This window comes from Bufo bufo, chromosome 4 (genome assembly GCF_905171765.1).
Source record: "Bufo bufo chromosome 4, aBufBuf1.1, whole genome shotgun sequence".
NCBI classification, from domain to species: Eukaryota; Metazoa; Chordata; class Amphibia; order Anura; family Bufonidae; genus Bufo; species Bufo bufo.
Genome location: NC_053392.1, coordinates 29514268 through 29527803, shown reverse-complemented (window position 1 = coordinate 29527803; position 13536 = coordinate 29514268).

The following is a 13536-nucleotide window of genomic DNA, read 5'->3' as shown; positions in this document are numbered from 1 at the left end:
TGTTGTTCCAGAACTGTGAAGGCTTTTTTAGATGTCGTTTGGCAAAGTATAATCTGGCCTTCCTGTTTTTGAGGCTCACATCTTGTGGTGAACCCTCTGTATTCACTCTGGTGAAGTCTTCTCTTGATTGTTGACTTTGACACACATACACCTACCTCCTGGAGAGTGTTATTGATCTGGCCAACTGTTGTGAAGGGTGTTTTCTTCACCAGGGAAAGAATTCTTTGGTCATCCACCTCAGTTGTTTTCCGTGATCTTCTGGGTCTTTTGGTGTTTCTGAGCTCACTGGTGCGTTCCTTCTTTTTAAGAATGTTCCAAACAGTTGTTTTGGCCGCGACTAATGTTTTTGCTATCTCTCTGATGGGTTTGTTGTGTTTTTTCAGCCTAATGATGGCTTGCTTCACTGATAGTGACAGCTCTTTGGATCTCATCTTGAGAGTTGACAGCAACAGATTCCAAATGCAAATAGCACACTTGAAATGAACTCTGCACCTTTTATCTGCTCATTGTAATTGGGATAATGAGGGAATAATACACGCTTGGCCATGGAACAGCTGAGAAGACAATTGTCCCATTACTTTTGGTCCCTTAACAAGTAGGAGGCACATATGCAAACTGTTGTAATTCCTACACCGTTCACCTGATTTGGATGTAAATACCCTCAAATTAAAGCTGACAGTCTGCAGGTAAAGCACATCTTGTTAGTTTCATTTCAAATCCATTGTGGTGGTGTATAGAGCCAGAAAATGTTAGAATTGTGTTGATGTCCCAATATTTATGGACCTGACTGTATATCCTATTCAATCCAATATGTCCCTCCTACATAATTATATATTAGGTTTTAACCTGTATCAAGAAGGAGATAGCTCCCGCATGGCGAGGGTAGCGTCCTTTGGGAATGGCGGCGAAAACTCGTGAGATCACCCAGACAGACCCAGATCCACAGTCCAGCCTCGCGATATCCACCAAGCGCTTCGTTCCTATCCCCATAATCTCAGCGCATACGCACTAGGCGAGGGGGAGAGGAACAAACCGCTACATCACATTGGGCACATCACAATGGCAATCCTCACCCCTCAGTCAGGGCCAGGCGCCATCTTTAAACTGCGCAATATGCCCTCACCAGACTGAATGAAAAAACTCATCCAATGGTGAGGTCAAACTAAATGGACAACATTAGACGTATAAATAAAAGCACACACAAGCCTAATAATATTACATATGACTCCTATATGTTAAATATAGAATATTGGGCATTCGTATCAAAAAGGAGGGGGGGGGCGGAATTGGAAGAGGATATCCGTGATTTCCACCTCACATAATTGTTCACCATTATTGAAAGGGTACTTATACCCCTATCATATGAAAAACCAAATAAAGTACATTATAATAAACTGCATGAGGTGGCACTATGTGTAAGGAGATGTATTCCTACCCATCAATTAGCCCACAGGACCATGAACCTCTATAAATGTACATTCCATGAAATCTCACTCCTGTTGTCATCAGTAATTAGACAAAAATCCAACGATGTAAGATATAGATAAGGGAGGCAACACCTTAATAGTCTTCCACTCGTTGTAGGAAAAAGGTGTGCAAAGTGCAAAGTGCCAAGTGAGATTGTTTCGTAGATCGTAGTCTACTTCCTCGTTGGTTACTTTTCCAGTGGTAAACTCTATTATTTTCCACATGCTGGAGTTTTTTAGTTTTAGTAGATTTAATCTACTTTTCTCAATTCAAGAATGCTTCCTTCGTTTCTTTTTTAAACACATCCAACTCTAAAGAGGTAAGTTTAGAGTTGGATATTAGGTTTTAACTGTGGCATAATCATTATCTCTGATGTAACCATTTGATTACCGTATTTTTCGCCCCATAAGACACATTTTCCCCCCCCATGTCTTATGGGGTGAATACTAATGAGCGGTCCATTATGGAAACGCTCATTAGTACAGGAAGCAGTAAAGGCTCTGTACTCACCGCTTCCTGGTCCTCGGCTGTCGGCTGTGAAGGCTGCGCACAGCGTGAGGGCGCTCTGTGACCTCACGCTGTGCGCGCCAGTTGGCAGCACAGCCGACAGCAGGAGGAAGAGGATCACGATGTAGGTGAGGAGCGGCAGCGTCCAGGAGCAGGTGAGGTAAGCGTTTTTTTATTTTATCTGATCTGAGGCTGCTGGGGACATAATAGGGGCTGAGAGGCATAATGGGGGGGGGGGGGGTGAGAGGCATTATGGGGCCTGAGAGGCATAATGACGGCTAAGAGGCATAATGGGGGCTGAGAGGCATAATGGGGGCTGAATAGCATAATGTAGGCTGAGGAGAAGCATGGGGGCTGATATGGGGGTGATGAGAGGCATGGGGCTCTTATCAGAGGTCTGACTGGGGGTTATTTACATTGGGGTCTGAGCTGAATTCTGATTTGAGGTCTTATTGGGGTCTTATTAACATTGGGGGTCTAATTGGGGCTGTCAGCTGAGGTCTGATTAACATTGGGGGTCTGATTGGTGGTCTGACCTGAGGTGAAATAAAAATATTTTTTTCTTATTGTCGTCCTCTAAAACCTAGGTGTGTCTTATAGTACGAAAAATTCTCTTTAGAACCAATGTCCCCCTGAACTTAATGGAGACCACTATATGGGATGAAGGTGGAAGATACCAATCCACAGACGTAGAGGCCAAAAGCATCATAAAGAGCTTGATAGTATTTACTTTTGGACTCAGAAACATTATTTCCATCTTATCATGTACTTATGTGGGCATTTTTGAATCATACCTGGATCATTTTTAGGAATAAGGGCTCGATGGAGACTATTGTGAGAGATGTTGGTGGTATACATTTAGGTCCATATATATTTGGACACTGACACAAATTTTGTTTTTATTATCTGTTTAATAAAACATATTCAAGTTATAGTTATATAATGGACATGCACACAAAGTCCAGACTTTTAGCTTTCATTTGAGGGTATTCACATTAACATTGGATGAAGGGTTTAGGAGTTTCAGCTCCTTTACATGTGGCACCCTGTTTTTAAAGGGACTGAAATTATTTGGACAATTGACTCAAAGGCTGTTTCACGGGCAGGTGTGGACAAGTCCTTCATTATTTCATTCTCAATTAAGCACATAAAAGGCCTGGAGTTGATTTGAGGTGTGGTGCTTGCATTTTGAAGATTTTGATCGACTAAGACGGGGGAGCCTAAGAACCAGGTATATCCAAACGTGGTCAAGAGTAAGGTATTAGTACCTATTACTATCTCCATGGGTAATAATAAATGTTCTGGTAATGCTTTTATCGACTCTGGTTCTGCCGCCAACTTTATTGATCATAAATTTGCACTAGGGTTGGGCATTCCGATTTTGACACTACCCACTCCCATCCACATCATGGCGATCAATTCCACCCCCCTGGTGGGTGGCACCCTGAAGTATTTTTCCACTGAGATATCCTTGACTGTGGGGGGGTGTCACTCCGAAATATGCTCCCTGTTAGTTCTTGAAAACTTACCAGTAGAGGTAGTATTGGGGATGCCTTGGCTCCAGTTACATAATCCCATTATTGACTGGACCAAGGGAGAACTGGTGAAATGGGGGTCTAAATGCCACTCGTGCTTGTCTCTGGTGCAAGCTGGGGTCTCAGCAGAATCCGATACTTTACCTCTAGTCATAAAGGAATATATGGAGGTGTTCTCATCTAACCCTGAGTCTCTACCACCCCATAGGTCTTGCGCCATTGAATTGGTAGAGGGTGCCAGGTTTCCCAAGGGATGCATCTATAATCTTTCTAGGCCTGAACGCAAGGCCATGGAGGATTATGTCAAGGAGAGTCTCAGTAAGGGGCACATTAGGCCTTCGGTATCTCCTATGGGAGCGGGATTTTTCTTTGTCAAAAAGAAGGATGGAGGCCTCAGACCTTGTATCGATTATCGGGAATTAAATGAGATTACGAATCAATACTCTCTCTTGTTGATTCTCGATTAGTTTGATCAAGTACAGGGGGCTTCCTGGTTCTCTAAAATTGATTTGAAGGGGGCATATAATTTAATTTGAATTAAGGAGGGAGACGAGTAGAAGACAGCTTTCAATACTCCAGCTGGACACTTTGAATATCTTGTAATGCCTTTTGGACTCAGCAATGCGCCAGCGGTGTTCCAAAATTTTATGAATGATATTTTCAGAGAATTCTTGGGTAAGTTTGTGATTGTTTACCTTGATGATGTTTTGATTTTTTCCCTTGATCTTGAGAGGCATGTGTTTCCTGTTAAACAGGTGTTGGAGATTTTGAGGAAGAATCAATTAGCTGCCAAACAGGAGAAATGTATTTTTGGGGTACAAGAGATATTATTTCTCGGGTATGTTCTCACTCCTCACGCTTTTAAAATGGATCCTAGCAAGGTATTAGCAATTATGGATTGGGTAAGGCCATCACCCTTAAAGGCCTTACAACGATTTTTGGGGTTCGCTAATTATTACCGCAGATTTATAAAGAATTTTCCGGTAATTGCTAGACCCTGACAGCAGTACTGACAATGTATTTCAGTGTAGCTCTGAGAGCTGACAGCGGGTGTACGGGGGGGCAGTATGAAAATAAAAAATAGTGATCTGCACTCTGCAGGACTACTTATGTATTACTGTAGATAATGGTCCAAAATCGGGGTGACAGATTCCCTTTAAGACCTCTAGGCCATCAGGCCATCTGCACTATCCAGGACATTCTCCTCTACCAAGGTCAACGCTCATTCCAGTGACTCAGTCAGAGGCAGATCAGGTCCAAGATCTAGGCGTTTGCCTTTACAGCCTCATCAGATCTCAGGGCCTTCAGGGGCTCCTCACTGGTATTTAACGATCAGCTTTCTGCATGCAGTTTTGGAAGCCAAAATCAGGTGCGGTTCATAAAATGAGAGAAAATATAAAAGGACAGAAAAGACTGTAATAACCCAGACCTGCGGGTATTACTAGTGTGCCCTTTAATTTCTGCATTTTATATGTTTTATATTGATTTCTATGCAATGTCATTTTATCCAGCAGTGGGGGGTATTGTTATGTTTGGTCATGCTATTCAAAAACTGTATCACAGAGTGCACGAGGCTCTTAAAACATAACTTTTAATAGTACTGATATAAAAGGATTACATCAAAAAACAAAAAAACTTTTACATTTCTTATATCAGTATATACCCAATTTTTCTATTATCTCCTGAGGAACCCAAATATGGGGGAAACTCATCGGTATGACGTAGGGTACAATAGGGCCCATTAGGGGTAGGACATGGACAAAGTGTACCCACCATTAGGTTGCATCTTTGTGCTGAGGAATAAGCAGGGACCTATTAGGGAAATATCAGCATCTCTGACCGGTGGTTTCCTCCATCCTCTCTATCCGCCTAGTGTACACATTTTTTTGTCTGATTTGGTCCAATTTTGGACTGGGATGTTTTTGGATGCAATCCTTTTATATCAGTTATATTAAAAGTTATGTTTTAAGAGCCTCGTGCACATTGTGATACATTATTTGGCAATGACTGGCTGTAACTGGGGTTAACTACCTTGTTCCACCTCTCCTGATAGACGGCTGTCTGACTTCCAGCCAGGAGGGGAAAGTCTAGTGTAGTTTAGTAATCTAGAGTTAGGTGGAGAGAGGATAGGAAGGTCCTGTCCATATAGTAAGGGAGTGAGGAAGCAGCTCCTAGAGCACCCACTCTCAAGAACCATATAATTTCCCTTGTGAGGAAGTGCAAGACCTAAATAATCCCTCTCCTGCCATAGAGTGAGGAGCAGCTCATAGAGCACCCACTCCTAAGAATTATCGTATTTTTCGCCCTATAAGACGCACCGGCCCATAAGACGCACCGGCCCATAAGACGCACCTAGGTTTTTGAGGAGAAAAATAAGAAAAAATATATTTTTAACCAAAAGGTGTGCTTTTGGTGGGTTTTGAACTAATGGTGGTCTGTGCATGACACTACTATGGGGGATCTGTGGATGGCATTGTTATGGGGGGATCTGTGGATGGCACTGTTATGGGGGGGATCGGTGGATGGCACTGTTATGGGGGGGGATCTGTGGATGGCACTGTTATGGGGGGGTGATCTGTGGATGACACTGTTATGGGCAGGTGATCTGTGGATGGCACTGTTATGGGGGGGTGATCTGTGAATGGCACTGTTATGGGGGGGTGATCTGTGGATGGCACTGTTATGGGGGGGGTGATCTGTGGATGGCACTGTTATGGGGGGGTGATCTGTGAATGGCACTGTTATGGGGGGGTGATCTGTGAATGGCACTGTTATGGTGGGGGTGATCTGTGGATGGCACTGTTATGGGGGGTGATCTGTGGATGGCACTGTTATGGGGGGGGTGATCTGTGAATGGCACTGTTATGGGGGGGTGATCTGTGGATGGCACTGTTATGGGGGGGTGATCTGTGGATGGCACTGTTATGGGGGGTGATCTGTGGATGGCACTGTTATGGGGGTGATCTGTGGATGGCACTGTTATGGAGGGGGATCTGTGGATGGCACTGTTATGGAGGGGGATCTGTGCATGGCACTGTTATGGAGGGGAATTTGTGGATTGCACTGTTATGGAGGGGGATCTGTGGATGGCACTGCTATGGAGGGGGATTTGTGGATGGCACTATTATGGGGGGTGGATCTGTGGATGGCACTGCTATATATGTGTCACCCACAGATCCCCCACCCCATAACAGTGCCATCCACATATCCCCTACCCCATAATAGTGGCATCCACAGATCACCCCCCCCATAACAGTGCCATCCACAGATCACCCCCCCATAACAGTGCCATCCACAGATCTCCAACCCATAACAGTGCCATCCACATATCCCCCACCCCTTAATAGTGGCATCCACAGATGCCCTAATATACCGGAGCTACGGTAAACCTGTGGGAGGGGCCGGTGTCATGCAAATGCGGGGGGTCCGGTGCGGTCACTGTACTCCGGCCCCACCGCACACTCACTTCCTTATTGCCAAAACATTTTATAATTGTGGCGAAACCAACCTCGCCACTGGGTTTTGGAGAGGCCTGTTTATCCACCTCTTGCCTCAGGATTATGGCCCATACTAACTTTAAAGGAGCAGACAGACCGGCCGCACAGCTTAAATCTGTCTTTGCAATTGTATTTTGTTATATGAGGGTACCCAGATAGCTAATTGTATTGTATTTGTGTATTCTGAGTGCCATTCACCTAATGATATGCACTCAGACTTGAGCTATCTGGAAATATGTTAAATGTCTGTGTTTGCTGTGGGGGTGTGACATTGTGTGTTTGGGTGGTGATTCCTGTCCTGTGTAGCCACATGTGTATTGGCGATCTCCCTTTGTCCTGAGAGATAATTGAATTACTCCTCGGGTGTCTCCAGGGCAGAGAGGAGGAAACCATGATGCATTGTGGGGATGTGTTGTGTCTGTGTATTCCTAGTGCTACGTATCTGTCCTGTGTCACAATCTTCCTTCTGGTCCCCTAGGGGCGTGTACACCAGATGGGGACCTGCATAAATACGGGCAGGTAGCCCTCAATAAAGAGTTCCTGTTTTACCCTCAACATAGAGCCTCGTCTCATGTGTGTGGGGATTGCTATAGTTGTATACTCTCCTGGCTATTACTCCTAGCTCTTGTAAGAGCTGTTCCTTTTCCTGGTTCCTGTGGTGGTATCGATGTCGAGCGGAGTGCTTGGAGTCCTCGGGAGGCACTGGGAGCATTTATCAACGGAGGTACCCGGTCGGGGTGCTAGGAGATCCGATACAATAATAATAGCTTTCATTGAAGTTCCGATCCGATCCCTATGTGTACTACTTACTAAATGTCTTGTAGCAGGCAGAGCAGGGCGGGCGGCCGGAACTCACTGATGTCACGTGCCTGCGCCGCCTACTTTATGAATGAAGTAGGCGGCGCAGGCACGTGACGTCAGTGAGTTACGGCCGCCCGCCCTGCTCTGCTTGCTACAGGACATTTAGTAGGTAGTACAGATGGGGAGCGGATCAGAACTTCAATGAAAGCTATTATTATAAAATGTTTAGGCAATAAGGAAGTGGCCCCGCCGCATTTGCATGACACCGGCCCCTCCTCCCTCCACCGTCCAGCTGATACATCGCAGACTGCGATGTAAAATGGCAGCATTCGCCCCATAAGACGCAGAGGCATTTCCCCCCACTTTGGGGGGGGGGGGGGAGTGCGTCTTATGGGGCGAAAAATACGGTATATCATTTGCCCTGTGAGGAAGTGCAGAAACCAAATGACCCCTCTCCTGCTGTAGAGAGAAAAAGTAGCTCCCACTCTCAAGATATCCAAGGGATCCAAGATGGCAAAATGAACTGTGACATCGCTTCCAGACACTGTTGGGAAGTGAGGAACTACAGATAAAGACCAGCAACATCTAATTACAGAACTGCAGCCATCTAACCTGCCACAATACCTCCTCAAGTGCTGCCAGAGAAGAACTGCATTAAAGTCTGCTGCTACTGCATATATTTTTAACCTCTTAAGGACACATGACGTACCGATACGTCATGTATGGTTCCGATCACTGCCGCCCGGCGGGCGGTGATCGGAACCCCGTGCCTGCTCAAATCATTGAGCAGGCACCTAGGCTAAATGCGTCGGGGGGTCCTGTGCCCCCCCCATGTCAGCGATCGCAGAAAACCGCAGGTCAATTGAGACCTGCGGTTTTCTGCGTTTCCGGGTTATTCGGGTCTCTGAAGACCCGATAACCCGGAACAGGATGGTGATGGTGGTGTGATTTCACCCCACCAATCACCATCCAGCGATCCTGATTGGTGATGGTGACATCACCTCTAAGGATCGCCTCTGATTGGTCTGTGGGCGGGACGGCGGCAGATTCAAAAGATGCAGGCGCGCCTCTCCTCCTCCTTTTGTGTTCCGGAGCCGGAGGAGAGAGGAGCTGCCTGCACGTCGTCGTCCATCGGTGCCAGCATCACCCCATCTGTGCCCCCCAGGACCCGATCTGTGCCCCAGCACCCCCCATTTATCCAGCAGGTACATAGGGAAAGCATAGGGAAAGTTTGGGTTAGGCAGGGGAAAAAAAAGGGAAAGTTAGTTAGTTTGTTCAACTTTGATTGCATCACCCTGCCGCTTGCCCCCCCCCCCCCCTTACTTTTTTGGGGTGCAGGATTTATTTTTTATTTTTTGTGTACGCTGACTGTGGCTGGCACTCTTAGCGTCCAGCCATGGTTAGCGCATCGCACACCCCACCGCTGATCAACTTCGGACGGTTGATCAGCGTTTTTGAATTTTTTTTTTCAATTTTTTGGCCTTTTTTTTTTTTGTTAGTTCTAGGGTGAGTTCGTGAACACCCGTTCCCCCACACACACGCACACAAAATAAAGAGTTACACACACGCACATACACACACAGACACACACTCCCCTATGGCCCGCCGGACGTTCTCGCCCAGCTTGCCTCCGACTCCGAGAGTCTCAGTGAGGACGAGGATGACCCCACATTCCTGTTGTCATCCGCGTACTCCTCATCATCTAGCAATGATGATGAGCCCCCAAGGCGGCGGAGACGCCGCCAGGCGGAGCAAGGGGACCGCCATGTTAGGGACCCTGTGGCCCACACTAGTACGAGCAGCTCTGTGGCTCGTACTGGTTTCCCGGGCCACCAGTTAAATCCACCGGAGCACCCTGCCGGTGAACTAGTCTGGTGTAGCCCAGAGCGATACGAGCCCGTGATTCCTGATTTTGTAGGCCAATCAGGAATCCAGATTTCCACAGTGGGCTACACTGAATGACTTTTTTTGTCAATTTTTCAGTGACCCACTGGTAAATCTGATGATGGAGCAGACGAACCTGTACGCCCAACAGTTCGTTGCTCAACACCCGGGCTCCTTTTTGGCCAGGCCCGGTGGCTGGACGCCGGTCAGTGCAGCTGAAATGAGGACATTTTGGGGCCTCGTGCTGCATATGGGCCTGGTCAAGAAACCCAGTGTCAGGCTGTACTGGAGTGGGGACGTCCTATACCAGACCCCACTTTACAGTACGGCCATGACACGCTCCCGGCTTGAGGCCATCCGGAAATTTCTGCATTATCCTGATAATGCAGCATGTCCCCCCCAAGGTGATCCTGCCCATGACCGTCTGTATAAGATACGGCCGGTCATCGATCACTTTGGGGCCAAATTCATGGAGGCCTATGTACCTGGAAGGGAGGTCGTGGTTGATGAGTCTCTCATTGCGTTCAAGGGGAGACTCATTTTCCGCCAGTATGTGCCCTCCAAGCGGGCGAGGTATGGCATGAAGCTATACAAAATTTGTGAGAGTACCTCAGGGTACACTTACAAATTTCGTATATACGAGGGGCGAGATTCCCGGATCAACCCCCAGAATGTCCCCCCACTCTGGGTGTTACCGGGAAACTTGTGTGGGACCTTATGCACCCACTGCTGGATAACGGTTACCACCTGTACGTGGATAACTTTTATACCAGTATCCCCTTGTTCCAGTCCCTTGCCGCCAGATCCACTTCCGCTTGAGGGACCGTGCAGAAAAATCAACGCGGCCTCCCTGCCCTCCCCCTCCAGGTACCTATCCCCAGGGGTGAGACCCGTGCCCTTACCAGTGGAAACCTGTTGCTGGTCAGGTATAAGGACAAGAGGGATGTCCTTGTACTGTCCACAATCCACAGTAACAGTACCACCCCTGTCCCTGTGCGAGGTACCGCGGCACCGGTCCTCAAGTATCGTCGACTACAATCGGTATATGGGAGGAGTTGATCTCTCTGATCAAGTCCTCAAGCCATATAACGCCATGCGCAAAACCCGGATATTTTTTTGTCACCTTACATAATGAAAAGTTTAATAGCAAGCGATCAAAAAGTCATATAGCCCCCAAAATAGTGCCAATAAAACCGTTGTCTCATCCCTCAAAAAATGAGCCCCCACATAAGATAATCGGATAAAAAAATTTTTTTAAAAAGACACTTAGACTTTAGAGATACAAAAATATTTTTTTTGTATCAAAAAGGATAATATAGTCTAAAACCTAAATAAATGTAAAAAAAAGTAGACTTATTAGGTATCGCCGCGTCTGTAAGAATCTCCTCTATAAAAATATCCCATGATCTAACCCCCCAGATTAACACGGTTAAAAAAAAAAAAAAAACGGTGCCAAAAACGCTATTTTTGGCACTTTTCCATTTCAATCCGTTTTTTTCCGGTAACAAAACAAGGGTTAACAACCAAACAAAAGTTAATATTTATTACCCTGATACTGCAGTTTACAGAAATGCCACATTTGTGGTCGTAAACTGCTGTAGCAGTAAAAGGGAGGCCGCAAAAGGAAAGGACCGACATGGTTTCTGGAAGGCCGATTTTGATGGCCTTTTTTATTGACACCATGTCCCTTTTGAAGCCCCCCTGATGCCCCCCTAGAGTAAAAACTCCCTAAAACTGACCCCATCTAAGAAACTACACCCCTCAAGGTATTCAAAACGGATTATACAAACTTTATTAACCCTTTAGGTGTTCCTCAACAGTTAATGGCAAATGGAGATGAAATTTCAGAATTTCAATTTTTGGTAACCTTGCCTCACAAAAATGTAATATAGAGCAACCAAAAATCATATGTACCCTAAAAATAGTCCCCCAAAAAATGCCACCTTATCCCGTAGTTTCCAAAATGGGGTAACTTTTAGGGAGTTTCTACTCCAGGGGTGCATCAGGGGGGTTGAAACAGGACACGGTGTAAATAAACCGGTCCATAAAAATCAGCCCTCCAAAAACCAAACGGCGCACCTTTCACTCTACGCCCCGCTGTGTGGCCGTACAGTAGTGTCAGTAGAGTCAGGGCAATAAAGATACAGTCTTGTTTGGCTGTTAACCCTTGCTTTGTTAGTGGAAAAAAATGGGTTAAAATGGAAAATTAGACAAAAAAATCAAATTCTCAAATTTCATCCCCATTTGCCAATAACTCTTGTGCAACACCTGAAGGGTTAACAACGTATGTAAAATCAGTTTTGAATACCTTGAGGGGTGTAGTTTCTTAGATGGGGTCATTTTTGGGCGGTTTCTATTATGTAAGCCTCGCAAAGTGACTTCAGACCTGAACTGGTCCCTAAAAATTGGGTTTTTGTAAATTTCTGAAAAATTTCAAGATTTGCTTCTAAACTTCTAAGCCTTGTAACATCCCCAAAAAATAAAATATCCTTCCCAAAACAATTCAAAGTAGACATATGGGGAATGTAAAGTCATCACAATTTTTGGGGGTATTACTATGTATTACAGAAGTAGATAAACTGAAACTTAGAAATTTGCAAATTTTTGGTAAATTAGGTATTATTTTGTGCAAAAAAAGATATTTTTTTGACTTCATTTTACTAGTGTCATGAAGTACAATATGTGACGAAAAAACAATCTCAGAATGGCCTGGATAAGTCAAAGCGTTTTAAAGTTATCAGCACTTAAAGTGACAGTGGTCAGATTTGCAAAAAATGGCCTGGTTCTTAAGGTGAAATAAGGCTGTGTCCCTATGGGGTTAATAATAGTAGAACCCCCAGACAGATGGGATGACACCGGGGAGGGGGGGAGATACAGGTATAATATACCCAGTGTAAAGTAGTATTAAATACAAGAAATAAATATAACACTGCGCGCTACCGATGAATATATAAGCTATATTAGAGTGGGCAGCCGACAAACTGAAGAACCATCTACCACTCAAGCATACAATGCCGCAAAAAACACTATAATGCGTACAGGTCCTACCTTGACGCACGTGTGTTTATAGCGGTGCAATGTTCTGCAGCGGTCCTCCTCTTGTATTCTCTATATGGAGCGGGAGAAGTGGATCCAAGGGGAGGGGATGGCCAGCATAGGCTAGTAAATGTTGGTATATTATAAGTATTGGGAAACTCGCCCCGGCCGGTGGCAGAGTATTCCCGTTACCTGTAAGTTAGAGCTCACGTCTGAGCCAGTGACGTCACCGCTAGTGAGTTACGGGTTGTAGTGGGAGTCAAACTTCCAACGCGTTTCGAGTACGGGCGGTACTCTTCATCAGGGAACGTTACACCCACTACGTATGTTCTCATTATTTATAGTGCATGCTGTGCCTAACTACCTCCTCCCTATAGTAGTTATTACTAATCAAAACCAAATAGCTCAATTTCTGAGTTGAGGCCCTTTGGCAACATAGTATCTAAATTGAATATCCATTCTGTTTCTTTCTTTGATTGCTTCTTAATGAAGTCTCCACCACGGGCGTCCATTTCTATCTTCTCTATGCCCAAAAAAGACATGCCTTCTATTTTTCCTCCATGTACCTCAGTGAAGTGCCTGGATAGGGGGTGTTCTATTGATTTCTTTCTGATATTATTCATATGTTCACTTATCCGGGAGACTATAACATAATGGAAGAATGGAAACAAATGCTACATGACTTTGCACGGCAAACAATAGAATTCATAATCAGGAAAAGGAAACAGAGATTAATGAATACAAATGACGCCATTAAACAACTATTTGAGGATTTGCGTCCCTGGAAGGACAACCCGGATATTTCAGGA